The sequence below is a fragment of the Lissotriton helveticus genome, chromosome 2_2 (assembly GCF_964261635.1).
Source record: "Lissotriton helveticus chromosome 2_2, aLisHel1.1, whole genome shotgun sequence".
NCBI lineage: Eukaryota > Metazoa > Chordata > Amphibia > Caudata > Salamandridae > Lissotriton > Lissotriton helveticus.
The window spans coordinates 272,339,352-272,355,279 of NC_136060.1; positions in this window are offsets into that span (position 1 = coordinate 272,339,352).

Sequence of the window (15,928 nt, forward strand, 5' to 3'; positions counted from 1 at the left end):
TGTTTTGGTTTAGGCCAAAGATTTTGGAAACTTGGAAATATATGAATTGCAATTTGTGTAGGCAGGTAATGAGGAGACTTTTCTCTAAATTTTGAATAAATTGTAACGGCACATATTGTGTTAAGTGCCACTGCTGTATAATATTGTATATGCTGCAATATTTTTGGCATGCCTGTTTCAAGCGTACATCGAAGAATGTGTTGCTTTCTTGAAGGTACCATAATGGAATTAGAACGGAATCAGCCGGCTTCACTAGAGGGGATACCTAAATAGGTTTAGGTCTAAAAAACGTATTTCTTCCTTGGTGACTAAGTACCCCATGGAATTGAAATATGCACATAAAAAAAGGATCCCGATTTGTGCACTTTAACCTTCATAAGTAGTGATATGCAGAGCGCTTTTTGGGTGTTCTGCCAGGCAAAACTAGAGAAATTGGTGTATTTTGGCTTCTTGAACATGGAAGAGTCTTTGGGATGTTTTCTGTGCAGTCTTTTCGACTACTTTTGAGAGCTTTTCTTGTAAATATGACTTACAATTAGTATTTACAAATGGTTTGGTTTCAGTACAGTCTGTGGGCTGTCTCTTGGTTCTGTCCTAAGTGTTGATTTGTTGGTTAATTATGAGTTTAAATGTCTATGTGGTGTGTGATTTGACATCGGTGGTACTTGTGTGAGTAAGTAGCAATTGCACTTTTTCTCTAAGAATGGCTAGCCTTAAGCGCGGTATATTGTGTGTTCTAAGTGAATGACCCCCTTCTGTAAATGTCAGGAATGAGCTAAATGTGTTTTTTCTGTCATCATTCAATCATGCAAAATGTCATTTAATTAATTATATATGAAATAAAAAAAACAGAAATGAATTATGTAACATATACTAAATAGCTGTACGCTATCATTAACATTGATAAAGTAAGAAACTAAAGTCATGTGCAAATTGCCACAATGCTACAGATAAAATTAGAATTCACATTCAATAGGAATAAAATAGGTCTCATTGAAAAGATGGGAGAATCAAAATTCTGTGCTTTGCGAAAATTAGGACTAACATTTTAAAATGTTACAACATTTTCCGTAGATACATTGTATTAGATTTTAAAAGGCATTCACATCATCTGAGTGAATTGGGTGTTGCTGAGTTATGCACAACATTGCAGAACAATAGATTTGTGCTGGCTTGAAAGGCGTTAGAATTTGACGCCTGCTGGTCATAGCAACAGCTGCATCAATGGCAAATGGCTATTACTGACCGCAAGCCACTGAGGGAAACAGCTGAGTCAACTAGATTTTTTAAGATTAGTGCAAACACAGTATAAAGGCCTGAATTACAGACTGTTGATTTTAAAAAGTTACAAAAGACAGTTTCATTATTTAGGATAACATAGAGAAGATTGCAAGTAGGGATGTCCATTCTTAATGCCTTTTTACATAAGCACATCCGTGGTTTTGATGTTAAATAATAACTGTCCTTTAAAAAGTGGTGCAGACTTTTCATGTTTCAAGTAAGGCTTCTGTACTTAGGATTATAAATAAATGCATTTAAACATGATAGGAAAGGAATGAGGCTTGCTTTTCATATGTAAAACCATCAAAAGGGTTGGTGTTATTAAAAAATAATAATGAAAAAGAGGAATTTTGACGATATGAAAAAAATGTTCAATAAAAATAAGTGCACTAAACTGTTTTTTTTATCTCTATACTGCCTAATTATCATACTGTGAACTCCTAGCATCAAAGTTGAATTTAAGCAGTGCTGTGCCGCCATACGGGGAACTAAAATGTGAAATGTCACTTTACCCAGGAGTACAAAACTCATTTTTATAATGGTGTACCTTATACATTTCTGATCCCCCATCTCTGGGATATATAGAGGACACCCCGGGGATCCCTAATATGCCAAAACATTGTAGGTTATTCATTTTTAAGTGCCCCTAACATCAAAGTCGAAATTGGGCAAAATTAACTGTTTGAAAGCAGTTTTGCCACTCAGATTAGTTTTCAAACTGATCTTAGGCTTCAGTAAATGCACCCATTTAAGTATAACACAAATAGCTGACTTCTATACTGCTAGAAAAGCACACCGCGCACTGCTTGCAAATGTAAATAAATATTTTAAAAAACTGCAGAAGTTATTAAGCGACCCTCTAAATTACTAAAAAACAGGAATGGAACAGGACTGCCTTTCAGCTGTCATTCTTCATAGTTGCTTTGAATTGGAAGTCTGCATGGCGTAGCCCTTCTCAGACAGGGGACAACAGGTTTAAGGGTCAAAGGCCAAAGTCTGTTTTTAGAACTAACCAACTGAACATTCAATTTCCACATAGGGTGCCACTGTGACACGATGTGATTTTTTTTATTACTTAAATATCCTGATCTTCACACTGTAGCGTAAAGCACAATAAGTATTGTTTTAGACAATATTAGCTAAATGAAATATTGCATATTTTGTTAGGAGCAGATGGGGATATCACTGTTTTCTTGAGATATAATACAAGTGTAGGACATCTGCAGGTGGGGTTATCCTAATGAATAACATTATCAAAGGATAGCTGTATTTGTAAAGTAATATGCAGAGATAGCTCTGCCATGTATATAGCACTAATGGTTTTAGCTTAAAGATTACTGTACAAGGGCTGAGATAAGGAGGCAATGGGATTTAGTTTGAATTCATGTGCCCTCATGTTAGTAGTATAATTGCTAAAGTAATTGGTGGTTGGTTATTAATGTTTTCAAGCTAGCTACATGTGCTATTTACCTCCTACAAGTGTATTTGTGCCCAGCTGCAACAAATAGAAGTAGATAGTGTTGACAGAAGTGAAACATTTCGATTCGATAACTTTATTTCGACCGCTCAGGGCCATAAAAGTTCATAAAATATAAACATTACAGGAATTAAGATAATAAATACAGGGATCATGTATAATGCATAAAATCCACAGTTTGCTAATAAAACTACAACACTAAGCAAAATAGTAAAAGATGATTAAACATAGAATCGGTTATCGAACATTCAATTAAATTTAAAACAGAGGAGATCGAGCTATACACTAGCTACAGTGATCATTTTCCTACGCCTGTGCCACATTGCATTCAAAAATCGCGAAACGGCAAAAACAATAGGGGGCTGCATATCATACTTTAGCACTCTAAGTGCTTGTGCACACTGGCGAAAACCAAGACTTCTACAGATTGCAATCACCCAGTGCTTACGTGCAACCTGATATGCTGGGCAGAAAAAGAAAACGTGAGTTTCATTTTCCAGGTGAAATTCACAGGCAGGGCACTCCTTACTCTTATTTCTGTCCCATTTACTGGTGAACACTCTTAATGGAAGAGTACCCAGTCTAAATTGCATATACAATTTTCTCGCTGGTGCAGGGTATATCAAATCTAAAAACTCTTCCTTTTTATAATTTGCTTTGACTTGAAGGAACTCAGTGGTCAATCTCCCCCCCTCGGAGTTCGCATAAAGGGATGCTAAATTGTAGTTCCTGTATTGGCGAACCAAATCAGCTTTGGTTAGGCCCGGGCAAGCTACATCCGGGGTTTCCCAAAGCTCTGATAGGCCTATTCTATAGCTATTTAGCTTTATATGGTTCAGCCACCGAATATTTTTGCTTTTCAATGCATCCCAAATTTCCCTGAATTTGTTTTTATAACAAACGAGTTCCGGCATGGACCACAATCTTTTCCAGTATGTTAAGGGGCGTAATGTCAAAACTTCCTCAATGGGGGTAGCTCTAAATCCATGCGTAGGGGTACGAGCGGGGTGCTCACTGGAAGCCCCAATATGTTCCTCAGGAAAGCTTGTTCTACCTTAACTAGATTGGGGGATTTTTGGTGACCCCAGAGTTCAGCTCCATATAGTCCTGCCGATCTAGCCTGGACATTATAGATTTTGATAACTGGAGCCGCAGGCTTGAACTCAGACTCTCTATGGTGCTTCTGGATCCCCCCACCACTTTAGTTAACTTAAGTGTAGCTTTGACCAACTGTGGATCCCATTTTAGATGTTCTCCCAAAGTAATACCTAGATATTCGAAGGTCTTTACTCTCTCCAAAGGGGATCCACCCAGCCGGGGGTTCGGGCGTGTCTGCCTCGGGGGATTAAAGATCATAAACTTGGTTTTGTCTAAGTTAATCTCCAGCCCCCTAGCTGCACAGAAGTTGCCAAAGCCATCCAGAGTACGTTGGATGCCTGTTGATGTCTTGGACAACAACAAAGTGTCATCCGTGACATTATTGCAATGCACACAGTTCATGCACTTCCTAGTTCCTCTGTAGTTTTCAGGTGTATCAGTATTCCTAGATTTCAAGATCTCCTTTATGTTGCGAGATCTCTTATACGCAAAAATGGGTTTGTTCTAAAACAGATCCGAAAAATCATTTTTATTGGCCAATAGCTCCCAATGCTGATTGATGCATCTCTTAATTTGATAAGAACTAGTGGAGAACCTGGAGACAAAAACTTGTCTGTTCAATTTGGGTTTCACTTTAGTTTCATACAAGGATTCACGTGTATGTTCCTGCGTTTTTTCAATGGTGTCTTCCAAGAGATTTGTAGGGTATTTCTTGTTGGTGTATTTGTGCTTAATCATGTTAAGATTGTATTGCAACGTGCTGGTTTCTGAACAGATCCGCTTAGCCCGTAACATTTGCGTATACGGAAGATTTATAATTAAATTTCGTGGATGAAAACTTGTATACATTAGTGCCATATTCTTGTCCGTGGCTTTGTGGTATACTTCTGTTTGAATGATGTTATTGTCAATCCTGACTAGTACATCAAGGAATGATATCTTGTTTTTGTCAATGGTTTTTGTGAATTGAATGTTACTATCATAGGTATTAAGTTCAGATATTTTAGTTTCAAGTAATTCCATACTGTTATTCCAAATCAGAAAAATATTGTCGATATAGCGACAGTACAAAGAAATGTTGTTTGACCAATCTGCATCATTTAATAGAAAAGTTTCTTCATATCATGCCATATACATATTGGCGTAAGGCGGAGCACCGGCAAATCCCATTGATGTTCCTTTGCGTTGTAGATAAAATCTGTTGTCCCATTCAAAAAAACTGTGATGAAGGCAAAAATGCAACATCTCCAGAATGAACACTTTGTCAGCTCGCAAGTCATTTTGTTTGAGAAGAGCCCATTCGACAGCTTCCATACCACCAGCGTGGGGGATGGAGGTGTAAAGAGCCTTAACGTCTAAGGTGCACAAAATCATACCTTGCTCAAATGTAAGGTTGTAAAAAATAGTCTATATACTGACCTATGGGCTCGAAGATGGTGCCGCACCCGGTGACTATGGGTCGAAATGGTGGATTGTTGAGTTGCTTATGGATTTTTGGCAGCATGTATAACCCCATTGTTTTGGGGGTTTGAATAGTTAAATAATGTCTGGTTTTTGACGAGATTCATTCCATGTCTTGTGCATGTTCCAAAATTTGATTCAAGGTTGAGGACAAATTCTTGATGGGATCATTGTCTAACATTAAATAAGTTTCAGTATCCAGTATATGCTCTTTAACTTTGGCGTTGTAAAATTGTCGATCCATAATAACAATTGCGCCGCCCTTGTCTGCTCTTTGAATATGAATTCTAGAATCATTTGCTAGATTTTGTAGAGTTTGTTTTTCTTGTTTAGAAAGATTCATGGGGCTCTTTTTCTTAGTCTGAATTTTCCTTAAATCTTTCAGTACAAGGTTCTCAAATGCATCTAAAATCTTGTGTGTAGTTGGAGCTTGAAATGTAGATTTGGGTTTAAATTCTAGAAATTCTGGTTCCGTACGTGGCATACTTGGATCAGACAAAGTCAAGAAAAAATATTTCAAACGTAGTATTCTCATGAACTTAAAGAAATCAATCTCGATCTCCAAAGAATTGGTATGGTAAGCTGGTACATATCCTAATCCTTTGTTGAACACATTTATTTGTTGCATATTCATTTCTACTGATGAAATGTTTATGACTGCGTTTGTTTCTGACTCCTGAGATTTTGTCTTGGCTTTTCTTTGACCTCGCCTTGTTTTCCTGGAGGTGTGCCTGGTGGTTGGCTGGTATCTGCGTCCTGGGCTAAAAAAGACGATTTACTTGTAGAGGCACCTTCTACTCTTGTTTCACTTGTTGCTCCAATTGTTTTATCAGCTGATTTTTCCACTCTTGGTGGAGCTCGATTAATATGAGTGTCTCCTTCAGTAGCTATACTCTCTCTTCTGACGAAACATTGGGATTTTTCTTGAAGTATGTCCTCCTCTGAGCATACACTTCCGCCCATGTATACACTTAATTTAATTTATAATCAAGGGTGTCTCTTTTGTACTTCCTCAACTTTCCTTCCTGCAAATCCTTTGTGTAAGTATCTAATCTTTGATTCATGTCCTCAAGGGTTTTAGACCATTCATCAGCATCCATACAGGTTTCCAAATCTGTTTGAATGATAGATATTTCCTCAATTATTTCTTTAATGACTACTGCCAATTCCTCAATCAGTAATAAAATTAAATCGAGCGAACATTTATTTACTACTGCGTACCATCGATCCATAAAGTCCTTCTTTAAATGAAACCTAAAGAGCATTGGTTTAATAGACATCCTTAATCCTCTAGGAATTATTTTAGCGCGATGATACTGCACTAGGATCGAGGCATGCAGGCGTTGATTGAGTTGTCTTTTTGTCACAAATTCAAGTTGTTTAAGTTGTTGAGGTAGGCTGCTACCTTGGACATTGAATGATCTGATATCTTGAATAGGTGAATAAATCTCAGTGGCCTGATCGTTAGTATAAGCTAGAGTGCTAGCTCTATTTTCTGTTAGACTTGTAATAGCATCAAACGACATAGTTGGTGGGTGCTCCCGTCTAAGGGACAAACTTAAAACTAATAATTAATAGGTCCACCAAATTTGGTGAGAAGCGACACATAGCCCCGCAAAGTTTCGCTATGGAGTTAAAAGCTTCATTGGACCCAACGCCGAGTGACACATAGCCCCAAAAAGCCTCACCACACAGTTGTCAGCCTCATTGGAATGGGCGCCAATTGATGTAAAGCCTTGCTGTACATATGTCAGCTTCATCTGAACCAATGCCATGTGACTCAAAGCCTCAAAAAGTCTTGCTGCACAAATCATTGGAATCAATGTAGAGTGAAGCTCTGCCAAGACTCTCCTCATAGCTTAATCGAAACCGACGTCAGACGATGCTAAGCCTTTCAAAACAACCAACACAGTCCACACACATGTAATCCTCAGTGCACCCCAGGTCCTGTGCCCCACATGTACTACATTGCTGTTGGCCTGAACTTGTGAGTTTCTCCTGGTCCAGCATGACCAGATACCGTCAGTTGGTGCTTTGTGCCTTTTGGTGGTACTTTTATCTAAATCTTTAAAGTTGCATATCTCCGTTTCTACTGATTGGATTTTTGTCATTTTGGTATCAAATAACTTGTAAAAATGTTACTGTAGTTTTCTAAATTGGTGTGTGATTTTTCTTGCATTGTGTTTTCACTATATTGCTGTTTAAGTGCTGAATAAATACTATACACATTGCCTCAAAAATTAAGCCTTACTGTGTTCCTTCCGAACTATTAGAGGGTTAAGTATAGGTTAATTTAGTTACTGTAGTTCACCCTGACAAGGATTCTGGCTGTTGCCTGAGATAGGCTCACCACTCCTCCCAACTAATAACCCAATTTCTCACAAGGGGCATATATCAAAGACTGGGAGCATCAGGGTAACCGAATGTAAACTATCTATGTAATTCAGTCTGCGATCAGCATGGAAACAGTGAATACAGTACTTGCGAAAACAAGCAGTAAAGCACAAATCACTATTGTGGGTTTGCCTCCTGTTGAGAACACTGGTTTTGTCCTATACATGGTGATGATAATATTAGATGGGTTATTTAATGGGGGGAGTATTGTTTGATTATAGAATGTTGTGGCTGTCCACAGGATGGCTCACTGGTAGAGATAAGGGCTACAACACATTGATGCTGGTCCAGTAATCATCTGGGAACATATGTCTGTTGCCTGTCATTTAATACAAACTCCAAAGAGAAAAGAAAAGATGTTGTAGAAACAATAGGTGGTGCTAAACATGAAGATACCAGAAACTGTTGGCCACCATGCATGACACAATGCGATGTGTGACGGGAAACCGTGTTCACAATTCAAATTCCCCTTAACCTGAAGAGTAACTTGGAGAGTACCCTTGCTTGGTGTCTTTATGTTTTTTGAGTTTTGCTCTGAAAGTTTCAAATATGTCATTCTGGTTCTTGGTTTCCATTAATAGTTGTCTTGCATCATGATTTCTAATACATGTGGCAGAAGCTCCATTTTAACAACAGTTTAAACAGAGGGTAGATTAGCAATTACAGGGAAGCAAGCTGCCATGGCCAAATAAATCTGTACTTACGCTGTCAAAGAGGCCCAAGTGCAGAGTATGTTCAGAAAGGAAGAAAAAAATTAATGTACACTTCCTGTAAACTGGGGCCAATTTACTTATCTTTCACACAGAACAGCAAGCAATGTTGCTGCTGGGTTGCATGAACAGGAGAGAGCATACATTCTACATGTGTACAAAGATATGGACCATTTCTGCTCTCTCCTTATGGTAGTGCCCTGTGTTCTGCTGTCTAGCTGCCTAGTGCCACCACAGGCATCCTTGACCATAGTGCTAGAGTGCCTGCATTATTGGGAGGATTGTTTTTTTTACAGGAACACCATCCTGTACTAAAACAGTCCTTAGAGACTTTTTCCTCTTTCCTTGTGTTTTGTAGAATGCAGCACACGTGGAAAGAAGAAATAACAATAATAAATAAATATATTTCTCCTTGCTATATCTCACTGTGGAAGGCTTATGAGCTTATTTGTGAGAGCCCTGTGTTACTTTTCCACCACGTAAGGTGGTACATATATGATTGAGGACTCCAGTAAAGATTTATGAAACCATGCAAAGCCACCCTGCATGGCCTCATAAATCATGAGTAAGGCAACGCATTGCAAATGGCTGTGTCGCCTTATTCTGCGCCCGGGAGGTGTTCCGTGAGCGTTGCAGTGGGTTTTCCCATGCAACACCCATGGAATTTGATGCTGCCCAGATTTACAAAGTGATGTATACCTGGGGAAGCATCAAATCCATAATTCTCCAGAGAAGAGGCAAAATTTGTAGAAATATGTTTATTTCTCTACATTTTTCCTTTTACCATGTGTGCTGCATTGGGACAATGGCTCGTAGGATTGTGTTGTGCAGGAAGGTGCAAGGGTGCCTACGGTGGTAATAGGCAGCCAAAATGATACCAGCACAGGCTGAAAAGACAGGAATGCACAGTATTGCTTAAATATGGTGCATTCCTGCCCTTTCGTTTTGGCATAGGGCACCACAGCAAGGTGCCTTGCTGCGCTGCCCTACATCAAAATACCATAAATGAGGCCTTCTGAATTTTGACACATTCACAGGTCTATTAGCTTTAGTAAATCTAGGAATGCATCCATATATACACAGAGCACACACACATGCAAAGCATGCATCTATATACCCACACACATTATACAGACATAAAATATATGTAAAAATATGTAAAAAACGTTCAACACAAACACACATGCATCAGATACACACCACATGACGACATTAAGCCGAGTGCCATTTTGTAAGTTTACTCTATTTTAGTTCTTTTCACAAGAGGTTGAAATCTGTAAATGTCCTGTAAATAGCTGAAAAAAGGGAGACAGAAGCCCCCACCAGAGAATTCAGAAAAAAACTGGAAAAGAAGCATTCACAGCCATCAACTGTTGCTATAACCGGAGAGAACATTTCCTTAATATCCAGCAAGCAATTCAAATTGCAGATTGGTTCGATTCCTAATCGAGTTGAATCTCGATATCAGTCCCACTGATTACGTAGTGCCCTTCTTTTTTCTGGTCTGCTTTACAGATATGTAATCAGTGGAACTGTATATATCCTGCTGCATAACTGTAGTATTTAATTTCACTATAAAACAATTGCACTAGTCACATCAAAATAGAATATATGCTTGGCGTTACAACGTTCCATTCTGCGTCGCTTGACTCGTGCAAAAAATATATTAAAAATAAATGAGATGGGATGCTTCGGCCAATGGTACCGGGGTTTGAGAGTGACCGAATTTATTTTAACAATATTCAACATTAAATTTGATATTGTGAACTGAAGATGGTGGGGAAACATTTACGTTTATTTTACATATTTAAGTATATTTTTAGCCTCTTTATGCTAAACTAAATTTGTTTTTCATACATTTATAGGCGGTCATGTCAGACAAAAAATTACCTTCTCTGAATATTTTTTTATTTTCCCGGCCTAGTGCACCACCTAGTAAGCCTTATTTAGGGCCTTTAAGTTTCTCACTTCCATGCATTTGTAATCCAGTTTTTTCCTTTACATTCTTGGAATCGTAGTCCTGTTTATGCCATTAGATTTCCAAGACCACACGTTCTAGAACACAAAGAAATATACTGGAATGGATGAACTACACACACATGAACTTGGAAACTTGAAAGTTCTGCATTTATTAATATTTCACTTTGCCCAGTCTGCTTTCTAACTCATACTGCCCTTTGCCGCTAGCACGTTTTGCTTTTGCAGTTGTGTGTGTCTTTAATTGCTCACTACATTCATCAATAAGGGTTCTTTGGCTCCTGCAATCTGCATTAAATATACAGCACCCATTTTACCATCAGAAGTATCAGCCATTATAATAAAGAAAGTATTCAACTAAATTAGCAGAGACACATTGGCCAGTGCTTATTTAGCTGGTTCCCTTGCGACAGCAGTAATACTTCCATGCATTTCCAGTACAGGCATTTTACACCAGATGGTATTCGCCTTTCTATTGTCTTGCGTAATCAGTGCTCCGGTATACTTTAAGCATTAACACATCATGCAGCACTCCCTCGTAACAAAATCCTGCTCTTCACATTTTCGGTCAGCGCTTGGCTTATGAGAAACACGACGAAAGCTACCCTTTGTAACACATCTATGGAGAGGGAACATAAACAAGTTCAGTATAATATTCATCGTCCTTTAATAGGATATCCTCTATTATTCATGCATGCATTATCAATTGTTAATGTAAAGGTATCTCTCTTCATTCTGTTTTCAGGGATTGAAGTGAGCACAATTGATTTCCAGGCCTCTGTGGGGTTTCATGAGCTAGCTCTGATTCATTCACTTGCCCGCAATCTTGACTCTGCGCACTTGAAGTGCATTGTAGAGCTGCCTGCAGAAGAATGGGAGTCCGGCCAATCAATACGTAATTCCTTTTGGACTTTCTTGAAGCAATGGTTCTGAGAAATCACTATAAGCTTTCTTTACCGTTTTCCCTAGAATGGATTCTCCAAGCTCATACTAACACGGTAATACATAGTAGTGCGGTTCGTACTCGAGGAACCGGCACAGGATTGATGTGTGATCTGCACAGAGCGAACATGATGACATGTCTAAATATTCCGTTGTCAGTGTATGAACATATTGGAAGTCACCTAAGTACGTTGGTCCACATCGAAGGATCTTGTGGGTTGGAATTATCACCACATATGAAAAAGATGAGAACAAAAGACATTAGAGCCTTAAAAAAGTGGCAGGTTTATATTCCCATTGTGGCAACAAAACACGAGTTGGCTGGCTAAGATCATGTTTGAATAAAAAGGAACCAGAAGAAAAAGAAATAAAGAAACCAGGAACCTCATTGCGATGTCTGTTGTGTGTTCAAGTGGACTTACATATGCTACTGCTGTCACTTATTTGAAATCACAAGACGTGTGCTGGGGATTGTAATCTTATTCATTCACTTGCTCACAATCTTGACTCTGCGCACTTGAAGTGCATTGTAGAGTTGTCTGCAGAATATGTTTGGCCAATCAATACGTAATTCCTTTTCGTCTTTCTTGAAGCAATGGTTCTGAGAAATCACTATAAGCTTTCTTTACCATTTTCCCTTGAATGGATTCTCTAAATTCGTACTAACAAGGTCATACATTGTGGTTTAGGGATGTTATAGGTAGGCTGACATGTCACTCATACAAATGGATGGATTAAACCCAGATCTTTTGACTGGGTGTGAGTGTTTGATTGAGTCAGATGCTCCGTCCATCACCACCAACGGTGATGGATTAAACCCAGATCTTTTGACTGGGTGTGAGTGTTTGATTGATTCAGATGCTCCGTCCATCACCACCCCCTTTTGTACCGCTTTTGGCCGCCATAAGTGTGGCAGGGTATGCTCAGACGTGAGTCCCTTGCTCACTTTGCCAATGGATTCAAGCAAGCCGGGCTGAAGACGGCTGGAATGCCAGAAACCGGTCCTCAGAAGCTTGTTTCCGGTCCAGGGAAGACATGGCTTGGCAGTTCGGGCTGGACTGTTCCCATGAGGCACAGGGTCAGACTGATTTGCATATAGCCATGTCTGAACTGGGGTGGCAGAGTGGGCTAAAAAACGGTGATGGATTAAACCCAGATCTTTTGACTGGGTGTGAGTGTTTGATTGATTCAGATGCTCCGTCCATCACCACCCCCTTTTGTACCGCATGTTACTCATACAAAACCAGAGAAATTTAGCTGTTATAGTTGGCTGAGCTAACTATAACTCACGACCCCACATTGCACTGCAGATGATGTCACATATTACATCACTCATGACATGGTCAGTGACATCACTGATGACATCACTGATGACATCTCAAATGACATCACTGATGATATCATTGATGACATCATCTAGTGACTGAGTGTTTCTGAAAAGTTTAAGATTCATATATATATATATATATATATTACTTACTGGCGGTCGCCAGTAGGTAGTTATAGTTAGGATTGGCTACCATAGGAAATCCGCAACATTCTATTGGGAATAACTCTGGCGCCGGTTGAGGAATTTGTGTATAATTTTCAAAAATTTTGGCCATCTCCGCTGCGCTCCTTCCTTGAAAGTTTTGGGGGATTCGTAAAGTGGGGGCTGAGAAAAAAGGGGGTCCCAAAACGTGTTTTGCCCATGTTAATTTCCATAGGACGGTCTGACAAGTCTACAGCCCGAACCGCTGAACGGAATTACGCCAAACTTGGCAAAATTGTAGGGACTGGTACGCCGATGTGCCTTTGCTATATTTGTTGAAAATTGCTCCAGTGGTTTTTTTGAAAATTAACTTCAAAAACACATATATATCTATATGCGCGCTTCGAGCGCTTACAGGCACGCATACCGGGCAGCGCACCCGGCGCGCTACGGGAGTGCGCGAGCGGAAAGTTGATTGGCTGTCGGGTGTCTGTCAACTTTCTAAACAGTCCGGAGAGTCCGCCATCTTGTGTCTCGGTAGAATCGAGACACAAGAGTTGAAAAAGAAAGGGGGAAATAATTAAAAGGGGGCAGAGTAGACACCCCCTGACCCCCTAGGTTTTCTGAGGGGGGCCTAGAAGGACCTTGAAGGGCAAAAAAACTTTTATTTTTTTAAATTTTTGCGGGGTAAGCGCTGGGTGCGCTCCCAGGTGCGCGCTCCGGCACGCGCACCCTGAGCACACCACGGGGAAAAACAGTGTAAAAAAATTGAGTAAAAAAATAATGTAGAGTGTTTAGAGGTAAGTTAGCTCTGAAAAGAGCTGTTGTGTTAAGTAGGTGTTTTTTGTACCTACAAGTAGGTACCAATGTTGAGTCTTATATTCAAGAGGAAAACTCTATTCCCATCATCTGTAAAATGCACACCATCTCTCCTATAGATGTCTTGCATGTTGTAACGCAAGGTGTTGTGGTAAATGGAACCCATACCATAGTCTCTAAGGTAAGCAGAAACAGATTTATTAACATGTTTCCTTGCTTTCTCAATCTGTGGACAAAATTGGTTGGACCAGTTCCATTTTTGCCTTTGGCATATATTAGAAAATACCAAGGCAGTTTTTGGAAAAAGCATTTCCAGACCTACCCCAGTCAAAGTGCCTAAGTCATTTCCACCACAGTGCACAATTATAAGGTCAGGGTGTGGTAAATGCATAAAGGATTTTACCAATGGTATCAATTGGTGACTCCTCAATCCTCTCTGTCCAATCCATACAATGTCCACATTTGGTAAATCAAGATTGTAAATTCCTCTGTTAGCTGCATATTTTTGACTCCAGTGGACATAGCTATGACCCACAAACCAGACTTTTGTCATTTTGAAGGTAGATGTGCTTCTAGTCAGATGAGTTGTGGAAATGAAATGGCAGTTTGATTATGAAAAAAAAGGGTTTGAGAATCAGTGCAGATGAATAACCAGAAATGATTGGAGCTTTGTTAAAAATCTCCACTGAAAATTAGGGTGCATGCTTTTTTTGTTGTAAAAAGTCATTTCAATGGTTGAGAAAAAGTCATTTAAAGAAACATTGCATTTGATTGACTAGTAGATTGAGTGGTCAAATAGCCTTAATGGATTTTTTTTCAACATAGTATGATGAACTTATGAACTGTGTGCTGGTTTAAGAGGGAGTTACCATGGTTACTTGGTGAATGAGCACTGGGGGGATGGGTGAATGTTATGTGAGTTTCAAAGTCTTGAAATGTACAACCAATTAAAATGTGCAGTTTGGTTTTGAATTTGTGTGGGAAGAATTTTTATTGGCTATGTACAAGAATATGGGTCTGAAATGAAAAATAATCTGTGCCATTATTGAAAGGCTACAGTGAAGGAAGCATTGTTCAGAGATTCTGCTTAAGAATATCTCTTGACTGTGACTGACACTGTTTGACATCTTCCAAAGCATTTTTAAAGGTGAGTAATGATTCTTTTAAAAAAGATAGAGAGCTTAAAGATTTTTGACAAGTATCACAGTGATGACTGTGTGAATTAAGGAATTATATTTTTACCTTTTTCCATAATGTTAGCTTTTTGTTTATAAGGTAGACTTCTTTATAAATTATTTTTTATGCTTGGATTCAATGCTGGTTTAGAAATTGTGTAATGGCTTCATTGGACTTGTAAATATGCTCCTTTTTTTGATGCGCCTTGTGCAACCTTTAACATGGGTGGAAGCAGTGAATGTATGGAGAGGGATAGGAATAGCAGATAGAAAACCATTTGAAATGGTGTGGGAGATGCATAAAGTATTTCAGTAATGGTATCAATTGAGATGGAATATAAGATAAAGAAGGGCATATTTACAAGACTGTTGTGCAATGTTTGACATGGGTGCAAGCAAAAAATGAATGCAGAATAATAAAATTGGCACCCAGACAAGAATATGAAATGCTGTGAGAGATGTTTAAAACTTTTTTTTAATGGCATAAATTGAGATAGAATATACAAAAAAAGAGAGGCATATTTACAAGCTGCGTGCGCAATCTTTGACATAGCTGTGTGTTTATAATGTAGACTTCTTTATAAATTGTTTTTTATGCTTGGATTCAATGCTGGTTTAGAAATTTTTTAATGGTTTCATTGGACTTGTAAATATGCCTCTTTTTTTGAAGCGCCTTGTGCAACCTTTAACATGGGTGGAAGCAGTGAATGTATGGAGAGGGATAGGAATAGTAGATAGAAAACCATATGAAATGGTGTGGGAGATGCATAAAGTATTTCAGTAATGGTATCAATTGAGATGGAATATAAGATAAAGAGGGGCATATTTACAAGACTCTTGCGCAATTTTTGACATGGGTGCAAGCAGAAAATGCATGCAGAATAATAAAATATGCACCCAGACAAGAATATGAAATGCCTTGAGAGATGTTTAAATCTTTTTTTAAATGGCATAAATTGAGATAGAATATACAAAAAAAGAGAGGCATATTTACAAGCTGTGTGCGCAATCTTTGACATAGCTGTGTGTTTATAAGGTAGACTTCTTTATAAATTGTTTTTTATGCTTGGATTCAATGCTAGTTTAGAAATTGTGTAATGGTTTCATTGGACTTGTAAATATG